Source organism: Seriola lalandi, unplaced genomic scaffold (assembly GCF_002814215.2).
Source record: "Seriola lalandi dorsalis isolate HSWRI2012SDOR001 ecotype SW California unplaced genomic scaffold, Sedor1 jcf7180002054575, whole genome shotgun sequence".
In the NCBI taxonomy this organism is placed as follows: domain Eukaryota; kingdom Metazoa; phylum Chordata; class Actinopteri; order Carangiformes; family Carangidae; genus Seriola; species Seriola lalandi.
In genome coordinates this window covers 301,763-309,245 of record NW_019525128.1, presented here as the reverse complement: position 1 = coordinate 309,245, position 7,483 = coordinate 301,763, and the positions used below count along the sequence as shown (strand labels likewise).

The 7,483-nt window shown below is 40.8% G+C and overlaps 1 pseudogene; it reads right to left on the bottom strand.

Annotated features, from left to right (window-relative positions):
* Positions 1-4,230: 4,230 nt before the first annotated feature.
* LOC111663373 (olfactory receptor 4L1-like) lies at positions 4,231-6,936 on the bottom strand (annotated as a pseudogene).
* Between the last annotated feature and the right edge of the window lie 547 nt (positions 6,937-7,483).

Here is a 7,483-nt window from a genome sequence, read left to right as displayed (position 1 = left end):
CCTTCCACCCATTTACAGCTGACCTTAGCGTCTGGCAGGGCCAGCTAAGCCTTGGTGGAGTCTTGCATCTAGGACATGGGTGTGTACATATTGTATATTTGTAAATAGTTCTTTTTTTTGGAGCACATGGATGAGCACTCTGGTGGCAGTGATGTCTCATTTGAACTCAACTGTCATCTCAGTCTCCCGCAATAGCAGTGGGGTCTGCTCGGTTTCCTTGCTGTGTGTCTTAAAGAGTCCCCATACATATGGAATATGTAGGGTGGAGAGATAGTCTTGACACGATAGAGAACGGAAGGTTACATATGTCACCCAGGTTCTCTGAGTGGAGAGAGAATCTCTAGCTAGTAGCCGCTCCGAAATGGTTCCAATCAAGGTTATCGAAAGAGGTCACACATGCATGGTGCTTATATAACCACGTGTTGCTAATCAGTGTGTGGCCACCACGGGTGGTGTGTCTTAAAGAGTATCCACATCAGCTGCCATTGTGGGGGTCAGTCATGCAAAACCATTCCCTTCTTGGGGGTTGTCTTGCTTTTGCCTCTCCATTGCACCTGTTGTCACTTTCATTTGCACCAAAGCAGGTGAAAGTGATTCACAATCACTTGTGCTTCCTAAATGGACAGATTGATATCCCTGAAGTTTAACTTACTTGGTGTTATACAGTGATGATTAAGTGTTCCCTTAATTTTTTTTGAGCAGTATATATACATATATACATATATACAGATATACAGATACAGATTCAAGTAGATGTTCTGGACTTAATTGATGAAATAAAACAGAATAAAATAAAATAGACAGAAATGAAAAGCATGTCAAAGATCACATTCTCCAGACACCAACTCCATCACTGTGGAAGAGGAGCAGCAGTGAGTCGCAGAACCTCAGGGATGACCAGCTTCAGTTAGTCTGGGTCTTACCGAAGTCAGCAGGGTTGTGGTATGCGGGGCAGTTGAGTCTGAGGTCTCTCAGGTAGGGAACCAGAGTGGAGACCCTCCCTCTTCAAGAGAGAGAACACCCACAGCACCGTGTTCTCATTATGAAAGGTATCGCTAATTGATCCTTGGATTTAATTAATGTCAGCAAAAAAAGTCAACTTTGTTGAATGCCTTCTTTTTACGTTTTTTAAGGGACAGTTTAGTAAGAATATATAGGAATGTAGTTCTTTTACATTTAGCCATCCATTAATCTATTATCATCTACATCCACTTATCATGTTCAGGGTTGTTTTTATGTCCAAGTCTTTGCCACTGGTTTAGCAAACCAGACATCGTTGGACATATAGTTGCGTGTCTCATTCCATGGACGGCCAGTAGATGACCTGCTGAAGGGTCTGGAGAGTGGCCTTGTAGCTCTGGTGACCTCCAATGGGAGAGTCATGAGCATGAGCTGTGCTTATTCCTGCCTGTCAGGGGAATGATAGGATGTGATACCAGATGGCTTGGATGGCTGAATCTCATTCTGCACAGCAACAAAGTTGGCATTTCCGGGTTTCCAGCTGAGGTGCACAGGTTGCATGCAGGTTTGGGGGTTCTCTTCCCTCTCTTGGTGGGTGATAGAATTCACTGCTCTGCTTGGTAGGTCCAGAGCCAGTCCTCGCTGAACTCCCAGGGCATGCCCTGCAGGGCGTCTAGTTTGTCTAGGCGGTCAGCTTCTTCATTACCATCCTTGTCGGGACACGAGCATAGAGAATGACCTTTTTTCAGTTTACAAACATACCTTTGCCCGTCACAAGGTGGTCACAAGCCAAAAAGAATTTAGCATTTCTTGACTTATTCTTTATTCTGAGCATTCCTCATACCATTTCCTGTCCACATGGGGAAGTGAGAGACGAAGCTGTGATGAGCATATTTGGAGTCTGAGAAGATCAACAGTTGTCCAATAGCCAGCCTAGTGACTTGTTGGAGGGCAATGAGCACTGCAGCGATCTCCATGTACTGACTTATCTTTGTGCTGAATCGGTAATGGTTTGGTTCATCCACCTTGCAGTTGACCCAAACAATTTTGTCTCCTGCCTGGGTTTGGCTCTCATGATTAAAATGAGCAGCCATCCACATAGACCTATGGGAGGTCTAAGCAGGCATTCTCGTTGTGATAACGGTTGTTCGAGGGAAGGGGCATTGAGATGATGATCGACGAGTGGGGATCTGGTTGCCCATCACTCTCTCAATGTTGGCACTCGACATAAGAATTTAAAGAAGTACTTACTGTAAATGGAAGATATGAGAAATGCATCTTCCCACTACTAACTCCTTCAACAACCTTACTTAGCATACTACACAAGTTTCTATGCCAAAACCTTATATACAGTACATTACAGAAGTGCAGCTCCTTTGTCAATAAAATATTTTTATTTTGTGTGTTTCTAAACTATTTATATGTTTGGAGTATTTTTATTTTTTTTATTTCTGTTATTTTAGCTTACATGATCCTTCATTTCTTTGTTTCGGGAACATTGATGATTCTCTTCATGATGTTTTTCTTAGATGCTGTATAACCTCCATATCCTGTGTTCAATGTGCTGCTGCTTTCTACACCAGAACACGCCTATAAAAAACATTTCACTTATATCTCATCAACAATGTTAATTACATCACAGATTTCAGCTATAGCTGTTACGGAAAATATGTAATTAAACTGATGAACTTTATTAAACATTAACCTTTAGATGAATCAGAGGTATCGATAAGCAAGACAATATATTTGAAGTGATGTACTGAAGAATGCAAGATGGCTGATTATATTATACATCCTCAATGATTACAGAACTCACAGTGCTATGAAAATTATCGTTTTTCTGCTTTGTGGTGGAATGTAAAAATAATTATAGTAAAATATACAGTTAATCCCCCAAAATGTATTTTTGTATCGAGGATTTGTGTGATTATAAAGAAATAGTATCTAAATCACAAAGTAAAAAGTTATTTCAACATGTTTTCAGAACAAAATTAATGAATAGGTTTCACACCAACCTGCAAGGATTTTTTTCAATATTGCAACACATTTATATTATTTTGGAAAAAAAACACTTGATGGTCAAAATGAGGGAACATATTGTTTTACTGAAGAACACTAATGACAAAGAATCGTGAGTTTATGTTATTCATTGTGAAGTTGAATTATTTTTCTTACTCCTACAGGTGATGTGATAGCAGATTTGATTTGATGTTTGATGTGAAGGATTCAGGTGCTTGAATCTGACTAGTTCTATTAGTCAGATGGAACTGTCACGACCAGGCAAGGACTCAGGACACAGATGCAGGGTTCAATAGACAGTTTTTATTGTTTCTTCAGGGTGCCTCCAAGTGGAGAAATAAATAGGCTATCAAACCTAATTCTCACTATATGGCCATAAAAAAATATCAAAATAATAATCACTCCCCTAAGGAGGAAAAACACGATGGATTATTAAACTACTATCTGTAAAATAAAAACTCTCCCGCAAACTGGAGGCTCTACTCTATAAAAAGTAAGTAAACAAAAGATCACTCCACACGGAGGAAACAAAAGGCTATGCAAACTTAAACTATGACACAAAACTAGGAAATAAACTTACAACTCAAAATCTCTCACTTGGAGGAAGAAGATCGCAAAACTTTCAGGAACGCTGTGACAAAGGACTGTGACGAAGAGCTGGGGTGCACACACGCAGACGAAACACACTGGCACAAGACAAAGGGAGACACAGACTATTTAAACACTGGGCAAGGGGAACACGGAAAACACTCAGGGCAATCAGACTGAGACACATGAGGAAGGGCAAGTGATCTGAGTGAGAGGAGAGTTACTTTTCAAAGTAAAACAGGAAAAGACAGGACAAAACAAAACCCGGACAAGACAACCTCACCACGGTGTGACAGGAACTAAAGACTGGACAAGCTTCCTTTTGTTTTGGGGTTTATATATGTACAATTATTATGATTTCTAAAATTTAAGAGATATATAACTATAAGTATTACTTAGATATAATGAATGGTAAATAGAAAGAAATAATGACAAAGTGTGGTGGCACATTTTTCACAATTTACTTGGAAATGCTGAAAAAGTTGTGGATTGTTTGAAAAGTCATGAAATGGTAGAGTCATTCATCAAAAAGGATTTTCAACAAACAAACGTGTCTTTCATCAGATGGTCACATTGTGGATTTTAGACACTCAAACACCACAGACAGAGTTTCAGCCTGTGGGAAACACTGAAATCTGTCTGACACCTGTTTACCTGAGCGGTCTACATTTCAGCAAAGAGCAGATTTTTACATATGATACGCATTTTAGACATATTCAAGCCATACATTGAAGGATTGAAGAGCGGCTGGCATGTAACCCAGTATATTGAAAAAAATATTCGCAACATATTAGGTACATTGCTCATATTAAACCTGCTCTGTAATATTTCAAAGCTAGCCCCAAAAGAGAAGTTGAGCAGAGAAACAAGGTGAGGTGTGCAGATACTGACAGCTTTCTGTCTGGTCTGTTTAGAGCCAGAAAAACACACCTTAAGGATCTTCATGTAGGTATAAAGAATCAACATTAAAGGACACGATTGTGCTAAAAGCGGTAATGAGTCCATAAATGTTAATAACTTTGGTGACAGAGCAGGCCAGCTTGACAACAGAGTAACTGTCACAGTAAACTTTTTCAATGATGTTCCCACACAGCTGTAAAGGTGAAGTCAAACATATAATGATAACACGCACAAGTAAAGGGTATAACCATATTACAGTGATGAGTGTGACAATTTTCTTAAATGTCATACGTGTGTTATATTGTAGAGGACAACAGATAGCGAGGTATCTGTCATAACACATGATGGCTAAGTTTAAATATTGTATACCACCATAAGAGTGCAAACAGAAAATCTGCAGGAAACAAAAAGCTACAGAAAGAGCGTGAATATCAGAGAGGATCTGAACCAGCAGGAATGGAAACATCCCTGTGCTACCATACAGTTCATTTACAAACAGGCTGCACAGAAACAGGTATATGGGTTCATATAAACTTCTGTTCAGACAGATAACTATAATCAGCAAAACATTGGCACAGACTAATAGAGCATATAAAGGTGTGAGAATCATGAAAAACTGGTATGAAAATGCCCAGTGTCAAAGTAGGCAGCAAGTGTGAAAAATGAAAACTATAAATAAATTCATACAACACAGTTTTGTAACTGTATGAACCTTAGCTTCCATCTGCCTTTCCTACTGTTGTCATATTGTGTCTGAGCTGAAACTCTGCTTCTTTATAGCTATTCCAAAGAGAGGGTGCCCACAGCAGCTGAGGGACCTCATCAGTGACACTTGACATTACAGATTGTTATGCAGTGAGCAAAATAAATATTACAAAACTAAAGCAAATAACTTTCATTATCTTGTAAGAATGGCAAAGTCCATAGTTGGTTAACGGAACCCACAGGTGTCATGGGTAAAACTCAAATATGTGATAATCTTTGATCCTCCTTATCGCTCACTCAACATGAATGTGAAGTCTGGCTGTTGCTTGTGTCTGTCTTACCTCTTCCGGGCTGAAATGTTCACTTGGTCCTAAAATGGGTGAGATTACAAGGGACACGTTTGTTTCAGAAAGGAGGTCCTTGATGAGAAAGCCTTTATCAGCCATGATCTCATCACCTTTCTCACGTAGAGATTAGATTCCTGATTCTCTTGTTATCTCTCTGTATACAGGTCACTGTCAAATGTTACGTCACCTGATGGACTGATGCCAATTAGGTCTTTAAAGGTGGTATTATCTTTGTAATGAGAATATATTTCAAGACACGATGGTAATGGCCAGGACAAGGACAAGGACACAGAATAGGCTCAAACAGACAACGTTGACCGGAAGGTATTCGAAGTCAAATGTCATTGCGGAAAGATCTGTGAGAATTCAAGAGGGCTCAAGACACATCAGAGCAGGTCCAAGTGTTGGCAAGGAATGATTCAGGTGCAATGCACAGACTCACTGTCTGGTGATATGCAGGATATCTCTGGGCAGGAGGCACATCACAGTCCTAGAGATCTCACAGTGCCTGCATCTCCCACAAACACATGCAGATCACTTCCCATGCCATCCCGGAAAGCCCACCTAAGCCAGTGAAGGAGATAATCAAGTGGCCCAAGATGAGCAATGCCAAGGAATGATCCAGGCTGGATGAAGACTTGGACAAAGTTCTTGAATTTGAAAAATTTGAAAATTGAAACAGTAGAAAGGAAAATCGACTCACTGACAGCCATCACCCACAACTTGGCCAAAGAATGCTTTGGGACAGCGCCAAAGAAAGATCACAAAGTCAGAGTGGAGAAGCAGCCTAACAGAAGGGAAAGGAAGATCAAACAACTAAGGCAGGAGATCAAAACCCTACACAAGCAGTTCAAAAAGGTAATCCCTGAGGAAAGTCAAGGAATAAAAGAACTAACAACCAGTCCCAGAGAACAGCTGATCAGAGTAAAAAGAGCTGAGGGGTTAAGACAAAAGCGATAAAAGTCTCACAAGCCCAGTTTATAAAAGACACATATTGCTTTACCAAATCACTCCTTTGGGAAGCGAAGTCTGGGACTCTTAGATCAAAGCAAGAAGTGGAAGAGTTTTTCAAGGAAACCTTCAGTGATCCATCTAGAGACACCCCTTTGGCGGAAAACAACCTTTGCACCGTTGATAAACCAGCAAAACCCCTCAGCACTGAAGCTCCATCCTGGTGGGAGGTCCAAGAGGTCGTCAAGCATTCAAGATCATCATTTGCTCCAGGCCCCAGCAGTATACCGTACAAAACTTCAAACATTTCCGAAGGCTTTGGAAGCTTATTCTGAGAGTTTGGTCTAAGGGCACTGTTCCAGCGAGCTGACAAAGAGAAAAAGGGTGCTTCATCCCCAAAGAACTGGACTCCACACAAATCAGCCATTTCTTTACTCAGTGTGGAGGCAAAGATCTTCTTATCCATTCTTGCAAGAAGGATTAGCTCATACATGACCCTAAATGCATATGTTGGTACATCAATCCAGAAGGGTGGTGTTGAAGGGTTCTCTGAGTGCTTGGGGCACACGGGACTCCTCAGCAAACTCATTCATGAGGCCAAGGAGAGGAAAGGCAACCTTACAGTTGTCTGGCTCAACTGCGCTAATACATATGGGTCCATTCCTCATAATTTGATTCAAGTAGCTATAGACCATTACCAAATCCTAATGCATATCCAGGGTCTGATGACCAGTTACTTTCGAGATATCAAGCTATGCTTTCAATCTGCCAGCTTTACAATGGAGTGGCAGCTCATAGAGAAAGGCATCGTAACGGGATGCACCATCTCTCCTATCTTGTTCGTCATGAGAATGAACCTGATTATTACATCAGCCAGCAAAATATCCCACGAAGGTCACAGGAAGTCAGCAGCCGGCAATCAGGGGATTCATGGATGACCTTACTGTGACCACACCAACTCATGTGCAGGCAAGATGGATCCTAGCAGAACTCAATCGAATGGTCACCTGAGC